The sequence below is a fragment of the Cebus imitator genome, unplaced genomic scaffold (assembly GCF_001604975.1).
Source record: "Cebus imitator isolate Cc_AM_T3 unplaced genomic scaffold, Cebus_imitator-1.0 Scaffold91, whole genome shotgun sequence".
Lineage (NCBI taxonomy): Eukaryota > Metazoa > Chordata > Mammalia > Primates > Cebidae > Cebus > Cebus imitator.
This window is the reverse complement of record NW_016107406.1, coordinates 3,872,756-3,887,928: the sequence shown is the minus strand read 5'-3', so window position 1 is coordinate 3,887,928 and position 15,173 is coordinate 3,872,756.

Here is a 15,173-nt window from a genome sequence, read left to right as displayed (position 1 = left end):
AGGGGAGGGAATAGTGGAGGGAAGGGGAGGGGAGGAGGGGGGAGAAAGGAAAGAGGGAAGGAAGGATATTCCTTCTATTCATTCTATTCAAATACTCAAAGAAAAAAAATCAGGTATACAGTTGGCCTTATGTATCCATGTGTTTCCGTAATAGCAGATTCAATTAATTGTGGATTGAAAATATTTGGAAAAAATAACAATATAACAATAAAATAATACAAAACAACAAAATAGTATAACAATTATTTGTATAGCGTTTACATTGTATCAGGTATTATAAGTAACCTAGAGATGATTTAAAGTATACAGGAGGATGTGTGTAGGTTATATGCAAATACTAGGCCATTTTATATAAGGGACTTGAGCACTTATGGATTTTTATACCCAAGGGGGTTCCTGGAACCAATATCCCAAGGATACCTAGGAACTACTGTATAAATAAGGAATTGATGAGACCAAAGATTTTTTTTAACGTCTCATAGGGTAGAATTTGACTACAAATTCAGCATAAGTAAACAATTTGACAAGGTTGCCTAAGAAGTTAATACCATCTTAGAATGCGAGTTTCCCTCTTGGCTTAAGGAGATAACAGTCTTTGGGTCAAGTGATCTGGCCACATGTACAGAACAGGTATTTTAAGACTGACATTAGGGCGAATATCTGTGGTGCTTGGCCCCTTGGCATTTTTTTGGGTAATAACACACCATGGGGTGGTACCATCTTTCAGTAGTAAAATCTGTCCTGGGTACCATGAGACAAGACTCTCAAGTTTGTGCCTAACTCAGGTCCTCACCAACTCATCACCCTGACAGCAAGGACTCAGGCCTCTTCTGCCTCCCCTCACAGGACTGAAAACAGTGTTAGGTACATTGTGGGCACTCAACAAGTGCCTGTTGGATTTTCAGGGAAATCTGCATTGAGGCCGTTTCTACATTGAGAAGCTAAGAAGGAAAGAAAAATGACTATACCATTTAGACTAGTGATTTCCAAACTGTGGGTCACAACTCATTAATAAAGTTTGGGTAGTTTAGTAAGTCCATAACCAATATTTTTGTCTTGAGAAAATGAGAAAAAAAAAAGAAGAAATCTTCAGGGTGCTCCTCTCCTGTTTTGTAGAGCTACATTACCAACCCCTGAATTCAAAGTCTCCACTGACTCTGTGCCTGCACTCACCACTGAACATGGCTGAAGAAAGTCACACCCACACCCACTGGTCTTCCTATAATTTGTTTCCATGATCTTGACTGGGTACATATGCTGGTCATTACGCTTCATCCTGGCCCTGCCACCTTCCAAGACAACCACCCTCTCCCACCCTCCAGGTCCTCCCCTCCCATCCTCACTCTCAGCACCTCACCTGGCTTCCTACCACACTGAGAAAACCGAAGTACTTAGAAAAGAACTGCCACAGTCTTCCACCTCCACTTCTGCCACCCACCAGCATCTGTTCCCATTGACTCTGCCTTCCCCCCTTTCTATGGAGAGACCATCCTTGCTACTGGAGAAGGTCAGCCTCTCCACCTATATACACTGGATTCCACCCGCTCCCACTCAAGGACATGGCCCCAGCAACCTTCTTCCTCCCTCTTACATGATCAAAATTTTCCTTCTCTAGCAGATTATTCCCCTTGGCATGTTATTTCTCCCACCTAAAACAAACCTTTCTCACTCTACTTTCCCTCCAGTTACCAATCCATTTGTCTGCTCCCCCATATAATAAAACTCCTTGCAAGAACTGTCAATACTGCTTTGCCAAATTCTCTTTTTCTCATTTCTCTTTTATACTCCCTTCAGTCAGATGATTGCCTTCATCACTCCACCAGAATTGCTCTTGGCAAAGTCACCAGGAACATCCACACAGCTACATCCAACTCCCAATGCTCAGTGTTCATCCTACTTATCCCTGGACATGGTTTCTCTCTTCCTTCTCCTTGAAACACTTGCATCACTTGGTTTTCAGGCCACCACTCTCTTCCAGCTTTCCTCCTTATCTCATGGCCATTCCTTCTCATTCTCCTTTATGGACTCCTCCTGAGTCCATATTAGATCCTCCTGATCTCCCCAACCTCCTAATTCTGGAGGGCCCACGGCTCAGCATTTGGGTCTTCTCTGCCTGCCCTGCTCCCCTGGTGTTCTCATCCAGTTTCTTGATTTTAAATTCCATATGTCCACTGATTCTCAAATTTCTATCTCCAGCTAGAACCTCTGTCTCAATTCCAGACTCATACATCCAATATCTTCTCATCCTTCCCAACCTGCGTAGACATCCTGATACTCTTTACCCCGAAATCTGTTCCTCTGTAAAGCTTTTCCCATCCCAATTGCTGGAAACCCAGCCCTTCCTGTTGCTCAAGCCCCAAACCTCAAACGCATCGTTTCCTCCTTTCTTTCGCACTTCGATTCTAATCCACTAGAACATTCTGTTTGGCTCTGTCTTCAGAATATACCCAGAATCCAACAACTTCTCACCACCTTCAGCAATACCCCCATACTCTAGGTCACCATCATTTTTTTTTTGCCTTGATTACATTACCTTGCTCCCTTACTGTCTGTCCTCAACACAGCAGTCAAAGCGAATCTATTAAAACATACACCAGATCAAGACATCCCTCTGCTCAGAACCTCAGGTGGCTTCCAGCACACTCACTTCTATGCAAAATCTTAACAGGATGCTTTCAAGTCTCATCAATCTTGCCCCCTTCTGCCATTAGGGTTACAGAGATGCCACTTGCTCACAGCTCAATGAATAGATGTCATTGATATGACAATCTGTTTATTAGGAACTGTGATAGCCAGCTAATCATTTCATTCATAAACCACCAACCAGCCCTCATCCTGGAATCCTTTTGACTAATTCAAGTCAGGTGTGATCCTGTGACCTTCAGGTGAGCAGTGGGATATCCAGTATGCCACCCCTGGAGCCTCTGGCTTTAGAGTCCTGATGTTTTGTGATATTCCCTTCCCTGAAAAATCTCCAGTCACCCAACTCCATGCAGGTGCATGCCTAAAATCTGTAGCTGCAGCAGCTCCTGCTGGTATCGGTGCAGCTGTTTCTTTTCATGAGCCTCTTTTGTGCACTGACATATCTGAAAAAAAAGAGGTGGGGGGGATGTATTGAATTTCAGGGGATAAACCAGCTGGCTTAAGACAGAGGAGGAAGAAAAAGATGACACGGTCAGTGGGACACTTTTCATGAGAACGTATTTCCAGAAATCCGGGTCCATGTGGGGTATTACACAGTGTTAATCTTGCCTCTGAGATATGGATTAAGGAGATTCTGCCCATAAAGATGCATGCTTTTCGAATATTCCTCCGAGTCTGGAATGTAGAGCCAGCTTAGGAGCTCAGAATCTGAACACTGTCACTGTAGCCTGCTCTCCAGTTTCAAATTCACTTTGCTTTGTTTCCTGTTTTAATTTTTATTTTTTCCAGGTGTGGTGATTGGTTAAGTGGCCACAACATACTGTTATTTAACATCAGTGCCGACTGCTCGAGGATTCAGTTAGCTAAATTGGCACTGGGGCCAACGTGTGACTTTTTGACCCTGTAATTGCAAATATGGAGCTGTTTGTTTTTTCAGAAGTGTCTAAAACATGTGGAACAGGTATAAAGTTTCCACATGAGCCAACCTCTTTGGTTTGCTCTGATTTAAACAAACTGCTTCCCACAGCTGTGCCAAGAATATTCTTTCCAGTCCCATCTTTTTGAGCAATCCCAAGCTCAGAGCTTTCCACAATGGAATTTTACCATGTCTCAGATGTGGCAAAATCTTAAACCAACACTTCTCCACGCCAGAATAATAGCAACCTAGCTCAGGAAGAAATCAAAGCTGCATTTCTACTAAACAAGATTATTAACATGGTAGAAAGAGGAGACCATTTTGTTAATGATCAAATATACAGGCTTCAGCCAATTAAAGCTTTGAAGCAAATAATCGTAGATAGGATCCCTCACTGCAGCTAATCATTACAGCAAATGACATTTGAAATCTTTTTTCCTCCTAACTGTAGGAATTGAACATTAAAACAAGTTGCCAGCACAGCAGCTGATCTTTTGAGCTCAGAGTGCACTTGCTCCCAATTGCAGAGCCTTGAACTCAATTGGGACAATGCCTTTTTCTGCCCAAATGAGCTAAAAGTAAGTTGCAGTGAAATTTCCTAATCTAGTGTATGCTAGTGACAAACACTGAGTCCTGCCAAAGCTGCAGGGAACAGAGTTGGGCGCTGGAGTAAAGCAAGCTCCAAAAACCTGTCTCACTTCTTGTCTGGAATTACTGGCCCATTCCTGAGTCAGTTGGCCCAAGTGGTGTACATGAGCTAACCAAGAAACCAAGGTTTCTGACGGCCAGTTAGCTCTGCTGGGGTCTTAAGGTCTCAGATTGCACCCCTCACTTGGTCATTCACCCATTTAAAATGCAAGCTCCTTCTCCGCATGGAGCAACCAGCCTGCAGTGCATGAGGGAAAAAATTCTCTACCTTTGCTAAAACAGTTCATGGGTTTTTGCTAGAGATAGACTGGGATCTTGTCATCATCAGAAAATGGAAAGAAGAGAAGGCTACTGTGGATTCCAGAGTGGTGAATAGAATATGGGGTGAATATCCCATTCAAAAGGGGCCCTATTTTTCACATTTAATACAATAGGTATGCATATATACCTAACAATTATTCATGTTTAATATCATAATAAACCCTGGCATTTTATAATACTTTGCAATCTACAAAACACATCCACACATGTCAATATTTCTTAATCCTATTAGATGGTAAATTAGGCATTGTTACTCTACCTTATAGATTCAAAAAAAAAGCTGAAGCTCAAAGAGATCAAGTAATTTCCCCAACATTACTCTGTGAAGCAATTAGAGAACTCCCAAGTCCCATCCAGACTTCCTAACTCCCAGGTGCTCACCTCGACACATACTGTTTCCTGGATGAATAGATTTTCACACCTGCCCCTAGAGAAATATCAAAAAGTTCAAAGTTGCAACTCTGATCAATCTCATGTGTGCAGATAAAATAGAACACATGTATCTACAAGGGGAGGAAATATGGATTTCCCCTCCCTTATCCCCCACCCCAACTAAGCACAACTGTGTCCATATGCCTATGACCAAAACAACTAAATTCTCCATTACACTGGTCCTTCTCACCAGCCACTTAAGGATCGCTTAAGAACTAAATAGTTTTTGCAACCCTTCCCCCCTCACCCAAATGCTACCTGTACTCCCTAGAGCAGAAGCCCCTTATGGGAGGGGACTCATGATGGTCTGCTGTGCCTAGGAAGGCTCATTTCACTTAGTGATGGTCCATTAAATGTTTGCTTTTTATCAGTCTGGAAAAGTAGAGCAAGCAGCCTGGCATAGACCACCTTGCTCCCTCACTAAGGATGTTCACTCTTCTCTGACACAGCATGAGAGATGGGACCTCATGGCCAAAGGAACAAAAACAATAGTCCACATTCAACACAGCCTCTAGGTTTTGAAACTACCTATTATTTCCTATTTAAAAGATTTCACACATGCAATACTCTTGCTACTGAATATAATAGTGTATAAAGAGAACAAGTCATAGACTCCACTCCAGAGAGTAAATTAAGAGGTTGCTCACCTCTAAGGCAGCTCTGCCATGTGGACAGGCAGGGAAGCACCTGTTCAGAACACTGAAAGATTATAGGTGGACAGGGCACACAGCTATCAGCTACACACCAGGGTTAGGTGGAACAAGGAATATTAGAATACAGACTCTGCCTTGGCCTGTCCATAGCAGACGTCATCAATGGATCATAGCACCCTTTAAGCCAGCCAAAAATTCTGATCCTCCACACTGGACGCCACACTTCAGGTAGCCACCACCACTCACTTGGGATCACAAGCAAGATGCCACCTATTTGCCATCCTTGTGTTCAAGGCCATTACCTCTTACCAGAAGTCTGTTTCACATGTTAAGCGTAAATCATGGTGCTTCTTTATATTCCTCTGAGTCCAAGATTCCTGATATCAGATTAGCAATCCAATGTGATGGCCTGGACTCGACCTCAATTCTTAGTTGCTCTCTGCCTCTTCCCAATTGCCAGTCCCCCAAACCCACTCCTACCAACCAGGGATTCTGACCCAGACTTGGCGACCCGCACCAACTCCTGATTCCTCCTGGCACCCTTCTGGTCATTCTTCCCCCTGATTTAATTCCCCATCACTGGACCTCAGCAGGAAGTACCTTGACCAGCTCAAGATTACCTTGAGCATGTGTAATGGCACCAGGGCACTGAAGAACGGAAATATGCAGGGAAGCAGGAGATTTCAAGAGTCATCAAGGAGAAAAGGAGAAGCCTTAGCTGACGGTTCACAGTCACCCTCCATGTGGAGTGTATCTGAAGGCAGGGCCCAGCCTTCACATACCATCAGAGAAAGTAAAAGATTCCAGTCCTGGGTTTTTCTGCTTTATGGTGAAGTTTCTGCCTTCAAGGTAAGGAGCAGATGTTTCCTAAGCTCCCAGGGATTTATCTGCCTTGTTCACACCTTCAGCAGACAGTTCACTGCAGTTTTAATTTATATGGTTCTGTCTCACTGGTGGGACAATAATTCTTTCTCCACTTTAAGTCACAAAATGGCGGCATAAAGGAAAACCAGCCTGTGTCTCATCACACCCAGCTTGCGTTCCTCCCTGCTCCTTCTTTAGCCTTCACATATTCCCTGAATCCAAACAATACAGTCAATCTCAGGTTTGCAACTCGCCGCCAAGACAGGCCCCATGGCACAGCAGAGGCAGCATAAATCTGGAAGCTGCTTGCTGTGTTCAAGGCTCAGGTCGACCGGCAACTCACCAGCCAGATCACCTCCCATCTCTGGGCCTCAGTTAACTCCTCTGTAACCTCAGGGCGGGTTGATCTTAATGATTTTTAAGGTTCCTTCCAGCTCTGACATTCTGTTAAACTCAAGTTTATTTGTGAAAGGAGGTTTTCAATCTCTGCCTACCTTGTACCATCCCAAGCCTGAAAAAGCTACCCGAATGCCCCTCTGCTGCACCCACCACTTAGGCTCAGACTCACGGAGGGAGAATCATTCCCAGCTGCCAGCAGCCTAATCCAGCTGCCATGCAGGAAGTTTTGTTATGCCTGTTTCACAAAGGGTCATGTCAAGTCAACGTGTATTTCTTAAATGCCTCTGACAAGCCCAGAAAGAGGGTGGAGCCCCCAGGGCCTCAGTGACTTCCTCTGTGAAATGAAATGCTTGCACTCACTACACTTCTAAGGTGCCTCCCACCTCTCAAGTCCTGAGATTCGGGATTCTGCTGGAGGAAGGGTGGCTACCGCCCTAGGCTGCCAACTGCCAGCCCCACCCCTGACATGGCCCAGGCCCGGTTCCTTTCAAGCCTGTGCACCTGGGGCTTCATGTGGGCAGAGTAACCTCCAGTCCAGATATAACCACATGGAGAGGGGGGGATGCACGTGTATCAGGAGCACAGTCACACCCCCAGCACTTCTCCGTGGCTCAGCCCCAGCCCTGCCTCCTCCCTAGCCCCCAGCTCTGTGGGCCACTCTGAGATGGACGGTGAAGAGGCAGATGTCTGTCTGAATGGTGTGATTGGAAGGGAGTCCCTGCACACCCCCGAACTCTCTCCCTCACAGACCTGCCTGAAATCCTCATCACAGGTACTCTGATTCTTTGCATTCAGGCATCTTGTTTCCAGAAGTTTCCTGTTAAATGCAAATACACACAGAAGAGTCACAGGTACTCAGCCTGGGACTTCATTTTCCCATGCCGGCCTTTCACTAACGTTTACCAGCTCCCCTCACTACTCCCCAGCAGTCTGAGCCCAGAGCAAAGACCTCTGGCAAACACAAGAACTCCGCCACCAAGAGGCAGGCACAAAACCTAAATTTATGGGGGAAAAAAACTAGACAGGAAGAAGGAGAAAACAAATAGTCTTGCTATCTGACTTCCACCCTGATTTATTTTGTGCCGTCCCACAACTAGGGAAAGAAATAGGAAATGGAAGAGGAATTGGTTGGAAAAGAAGAAAAGGATAAGGGACAGCGTAATGGTGATTTTCATACCCATTGCCTTATGAGTGTGTTTAGGAATAAAAGTTCTCACTTTGGACAGTTGTAAAGCCCCATCACTGTTTGTTTGATTTGGCTTCATGCAACTCTCCTTACATTACTGCACATGTTTATAAACTCAAATGAATAAAAGTTAATTTTGAGTAGAGAGACTTAGAGGGATACATGTAGATACACAGATGGAGACCACAGATATGCAGAACTGGAATGAGCTCTCTGCCCTCCGCACTGAAACCAGAAGAAAAACTGGAGTCGTCCCACATGGACTGGAATTTAGACCACGTGGAAGACTTTTTAAAGAGAGAGTTGTTGAATCTGAAAGAATCAGAGGAGATTGGGAGATTTCAGATTTCTTTTTTTTTTGTTAATATTTTTTAAACAGACTCTGTCCCATTTATGATGGGCTGAAATGTGTACCCCCCATCATTCATCTGTTGAAGCTGTCATCTCCAGCATGGCTGTATTTGGATCCTGGGCCTTTAGGAATGTAATTAAGGTTAAATAAAGTCATTAAGGTGAGGCACTGGGTTTATCAGCAGAAAATACGGCAGCCACCTCATCAGAAGTGCAGCAATCTCCTCACAGTCTCCGACCCACTGGTTCTAGAATCCATGTCCTTTTCTCTAATGTGCCACCTCCAGGCCTACTCAGCCACACTTTTTTGTTTGTTTTTTTGAGATGAAGTCTCACTCTGTCACCCAGGCTAGAGTGCAGTAGCATGATCTCGACTCACTGCAACCTCTGCCTCTGCCTCTGCCTCTGCCTCTGCCTCCCAGGTTCAAGTGATTCTCTTGCCTCAGCCTCCTGAATAGCTGGGACTACAGGCGCATGCCCCCATGCTTGGCTAAGGGGTCCAGATTTGACCTGTCAGGAAATAAGAGGATGATGCTGTAGAGAAATGGGAAACAATTGTTGTCGCTCACAAACAAACCCAATAGGGGCAGGCAGCCCATGTGAACCTGTACACCTGAAATGGCTTTTTTGGGGGGGCTGGGGGGAGGCAGTCTCGCTCTGTTGCCCAGGCTGGAGTGCAGTGGCATGATCTCAGCTTGCTGCAACCCCCACCTCCTGGGTCCACGTGATTATTGTGTCTCAGCCTGCCCAGTAGCTGGGATTACAAGCGTACATCACTACACCCAAGTAATTTTTGTATTTTTAGTAAAGATGGGGTTTCACCATTTGGCCAGGTTGGTCTCGAACTCCTGGGCTCAAGTGATCTGCCTGCCTCAGCCTCCCAAAGTGCTGGGATTATAGGTGTGAACCACCACACCTGTCCTGGAATGGTTTCTTGAGTCAAAAAGAACCAATGAAGAGTCTGATGCCTTATGCTAGGGACAGTGTCAGGGAACAGCTGCCTTCAGAAAGCTGGAGGTGCCGGGATGGGGAAAATGAGGACATTTTAAAAGGAAACTTGGGGGCAAATATCTCAGCCAAGTGTGGGCTTAGGGAAAGGAATTGAACTGCATCTGAAAGCTGGGACAATTTGCCTGTTTTGAACAAACCTCTTAACATTAAGAGGAGAAATCTGTGCTTGATGAAAGGACTTCTGTTTCAAAGCTTTTGAAGAAGGAAAAGAAGTGAAGCTATTTTTCCCTTTTTTTTCTAGTAAATATTTACATCGAAAATTCCCAAGTATGTCACTATTAAAGTAAGGTTATGTGGGTGTCTTCGTTGGTACTAAGAGGAACAGGTAAGCTGCTGGGAGCAGGGCTTGATTTGTACTCTTTGCCAATTTTTGGGTTGTAAATACTCCCACCAAGGCTAATTTCAAGCTACCAATGCTTTAACAACCAGCTTGCAAAATTCCTATTTAACCAGAATCTCTGGCAACTCACCACCAGCTGGATCTAGCTGACTTCTGCAAGGCATGCCGGCTAGGCAGGAGGTAGGTGACCCGGCACAGAACCCGCAGGGAGAGCCAGAGCCCCAGAAAGCAGAGGAGAAACCCCAAGGGTGATATTGGGAACACGGGCAGACCCTCCTTTCTGGGATGTGTCTCTTCATGAGCACTATTGGAGGTCATGGTCATCCAGCCGCCCCACTTCCTGGAGGGGAGAACACATTTCTGTGCTTTGGGATTCGCTACCTATCCCCTGCACACTGTGACTGTGCCATCTGGAGTCCAAAGGAAGAGCAGCATCCACAGAGAATCCCCCAAATTCACCACAGTCTTAAACTTCCAACATGTCCACAAGAACGTTAGTTTACAGAAGAAAGAAAACAAAGGAAAGGAAGGGAATTTGATTTAGAAAAGATCTTCAGTAACTGTTGTTAAAACCAATGAGCCCAACTTTCCCAGGGACCCCAAGAAAATGCCGATGGTTTCCCCCATAAAGTGAGGAAGAGAAAAGGAGTCCCCAAAATCCATGTTCGGATTTGGCCAGACACATGCTGAGTGCTTTTCCCCAGCAGACAGCAACAGGAGTGGAGCAATTTTATCACCCAACCACCCCTGATCTCCTGTAGATGGCACCTCTTGACTGACCCACACTCTGCACACTCACGTGTAATTCATTCAGAACTTCATTCTGTGGTCCAATGTGAATCGCAAATAAAATTCAAACATTCACTTTTGTTTCCAAAACAAAACCAAATACAGAAGCCAAGACTGGGGCTTACACCTCCCTAGCTTACCCTTAAGTACCTGGCCCTGAGCTCTCCGCTTGGCCAATGTTCCACACATTTGTGTTTTTTTTCCCCCGCAAAAATTCACCAAGGGATTCTCTCTAAAGGCTTGTGCCAGTCACCTCCAGGGAGTTATACAAACCTGTTCTTTGGCCCATGGGGCAGAAAATGGAGCAGAATGAGAGCCAGCACCAGCAAGCATTAAACTAATGCTTGATGAAGTGGATTAACTAAAAAATAGGATTATCAATACATAAACTGGTGGTTCTTATGATATGAAAGTGAGCTATCCATTTAAGAGTCCAGGTAGAGTAATATGTTTAAACAGTGTATACGTAAGAAGATACAGAGGGTGTGAATGATGCATATATTTCCACCAGCCCTCTGGCTGTGCTTCAAGCTGAAAACGCCTGCATTTCCCTGGACTAGGAACCACAACTAAGAAGCCATTTATTGGGAATGATAAAGGAGAAAGGGTGACCTCTGCTGGGGAAATGAGTTTGTATGTCGTTATTTTCCCCAACTCTGGAAAGAAAAAAGTGAACAGAGTGGGAGGAGGTAGAAATGTAACAATATCCTCCACAAACAAATGATTATTTTTCCCCACTAATAATTTTTACAATCTAATCAACAAAAGGTCATTTTTTGCTTGGCTCAAGAACACTTTAATGATGTGTAGAAACGAGATTCAACTATGCTTTTATTGTGTTTAATAATCATTCTCTAGAAAAAAAAATAAAGAAATGCTTTCATTTAGAACTAAAGAATTTTCTTTATTTTCCTTTTCCTTTTTCTGATATTTCACTAATGAAATGAAGAATTTGCAACCGCCTTTTCAATATGAGAACTATTTAGAATAAATGAAAGTGCAGCCCCCAAATGTCTCATTAAGGTCTACATGAATTTGTTGGATAAATCCACATTTTAGGAATTAAAATATTTAAAACATATTCAAACAGTCTCTACATTTTACAATAGAATGTTTTATGGAAAACGGGAAATACATTACATTGCTTTAAAACTCAGTGATACTCAGAACAAAATCACTTCCGTGTCACTCTCATTACATTGCTTGATTTCACTCCTTTCCATGTCTTTCATCGCCTTTTGACAAGCAAAAAAACACATGTTGTGCTACTGGCTCTCCGACAGCTTTCAGTTATTAGTCAGACTTTCCCTGAACATAGACATCACTTTGGTCTCTAGCTTTCCCAAGTGAAAAGCAAAATACCTAATTTCAAGTTTTCCATAGAAAAGCTGGGCAAGGTCTTTTTAAATCTAGTGTTTTAATTGTGTGACACTGGTGCAAGTGTAATTCTCATGTGTGTGTAATGAGGCTCATCGGGGAGAAAGTGAAGCAGGGACACATAGGAAAGCAGACTTGGAATCCCACTCAGGTTTATAGAAGCTGGATTATTATACTTTGGGGAAACCATATGTCTTTTGGGAGTCATGGCTATAAAAGACATCAGTACCCACTGTAATGGAACCCATGCTCTCTCTTTACCAATAAAATTTAATAAATCAACTTAAATAGAGTGTTTCTCTAAGTGCCTGTTTATATGCCCTACACAATAAAAGAATTGTATCTTTGTCAGATGCTTTGCTTAAGCCAGTGCACACTTCCTTCCCACTTCCCTCAGTCTGATGAGACACCAGATTATTTCACGGTCAACACCTCTTTGGAAATTGGGCAGAGAGGACAGAGAAGGGGGAAAGCGTAGATTTGGCATTTATTGGTTGGGCTCCTGCCTGGGCCTAAATTGGGGTGGGGAGGGAGGAGAAAAGAACAGGAGGGAAAACAGGTCAAACCGAACTCATTCCAGCACTTGCCATGACCTCTTTACACCCTTGCTTTTTTCTCTAATGTCATAAATGTATTCATTCTTTCCTCAGAATATCAACAAAATGTACTATTCCTTGAAGGCAATGTTTTTGCTTTCTTTTGTTTTATGATTAAAAAGTAGACAATGAATTAAGAAATTAATCAATTCTAAATGTTCATATCTATTTAAATGCCAGTATGCATCAAGTTTTTAAAAAATACTTAAGGCCCTAAAAATTCAAGTAGTTGTATCTAATATTAATGATAAGAAACAGTAAAAATGGAAGAAACATGTTCCTGAAACCATATGTCTTTAAAAAAGTCAACTTTACAGGCATAATCATTCATATTAGCATTCGATAGACAACCATCAATTAAGTAAGTACTGCAAGGGCCTAAGTCATTTCTCTCATTTGATTAATATTTATTAAGCACCTGTATGCCACACACTGCACTGGGCATTAGCGGGGCAACCCTAATAAAGTCAGATTTCTTTCTGGTCCTTCTGGAGCTTTTAATATCATGCCAGACATCAATCAACCATGCACAATTATAAATATAAAATTACAACAGTGATGAGTGCTACTGCTGAGAGGTAGATGGTGCTACGGGAGCATTGTTTTTCTTAAAGAATTCTGTTTTTAAAATCCATCTGCATAGTAGGAAAATCCAGTATTATTGAATTCTGGCCTAGGGCAGAAAAAGCTCTAATCGAAGAACTACAATCACATTTTGTAGGGACAACATAACAGAGCAAACTCTGAGGTAGTGGTCAAAAAGGTGCTTGATTCGATTTAAATATATTTGTTCAGCAACTATGTTACGTAAAGAAGTGCTTATCAAACTTTCATGTGCTCAGGAATCTCTTGGCAATCTTGTTCAATGCAGATTCTGCCTCTGTAGGTCTAGGGTGGGGCCCGGGATTTCTAACAAGCTCATAAGAGATGCTGATGCATCTGGTCCCTTGATCCTACCCTGAGTAGCTCCAATTCAGGCTGAGATGCTGAACTAGCAAGACTGCTGGATGCCTACCCCACCTCTCACCCCCATTAGCCCCATGGGAGCAAGAAAAGTAAAGAAGAGAACATTGTGAGAAGCTCTTGAGTTGACTGGGGATGTTTTTTCCAAAGAGGATTGTGAAGTGGTGGCTTTGTCTCAAGGCAGGAAGCAGCCCAGCAGGGCTGTGGGAAGAGAAAATAGAAAAACTGGTGGAATTCGGCTCCTGCTTCCGCTCACCAACCTCATATCACCTTGGAGTAAACAGCGCATGCACCTCACCTGCCAAGCTCAGATATCCTCAGAAGAAACTGGCCTCTGGAAGTTATTTCTATGTCCCTTGCCCTTCAAACTCCCCGGGCTGGAAAATTGCAATCTGGTCTTGATGGTGGGCCTCAAACTTGGCTGCATATAGAAATCACCTGGAAAGTTTGAAAGTACTGCTGCTTGGATTCCACCTCCAGAGATTCCATTGAAATTGCTCTGGGGCATGACCCAGGCACCAAGATTTGTGCAGGCTTCCCAGGTCATTTGAATGTGCACCCAAGATTCGATTCGAAACCACTGAATTCTGAATGCCTCCTGCAAATCGTCTTCTCTCTGAGGGACAAAAGATGAAGGCCTCATCTAAAGGCTTATTTTGTGGGATAAGGACCAACAGAACATGCTTTTCAGGGCTCTTAACCCTGGGGCTCATCCAGCCCCATGCCCAGAGTTCACTGGAGCTAACAGGCCTGGACCTGCCTTTTCCATCATGTACTGCCTGTGGAGTCAGTGCCCTAGGGAAAAAATGAGCACACAAAACAAAATCATAGAACATTTGAGGAGCACAAACATCTCAAAAGGAAGATAGCCTCCCAGATGACAGATTCCAACAGAAGCAGAAATATTAGGACAGATGTATCAAGTATTTTTAATCATCCTGGTAAATATCTTAAAAGATAGAAGGAAAATTAATAAGAAGCAAAAAATATATAAAAAGAATCAAGCAGAAATACTAGTAATAAAAATATAAAAATGCAAATAAATAGCAGAATTGATACCACTGAAGAACAGATTAGTGATTTGGGATACCAGATTGAAAAAAATATAACAGAAGGTAGAAGAAAAGGACAAGGACATAGATGATATCTTAATAAAAAGAACAGCTAAGAGACAAGGAAAATAGATGCAGAGGTACTAACATCCAGACAGGAGTTCCATTAAAAAAAAGAAAAAAAAAAATGGAGGGGAAAAACATTTGAGGACATAACTAAGATCAATTATTCTGTTACATCTATAGAAAGAGAAAGCAGAATACACACAAATGCACACATACACGAGAGAGAAAGAAAAGAAAAACTCCCACCTAGGTACATTATAATGAAACTTAAGATTTTTATAGAGGCTGGGCACGGTGGCTCATGCCTGTAATTCCAGCACCTTGGAAGGCTGAGGCAGGCAGATCATGAGGTCAAGAGATCAAGACCATCCTGGCCAACATGGTGAAGCACTGTCTCTACTAAAATTACAAAAATTAGCTGGGTGTGGTGGCACGCACCTGTGGTCCCAGCTACTCGGGAGGCTGAGGCGGAAGAATCACTTGAACCCAGGAAGCGGAGGTTGCAGTGAGCCGAGATTGCATCACTGAACTCCAGCCTGGTGACAGAGCAAGACTCTGTCTCAAAA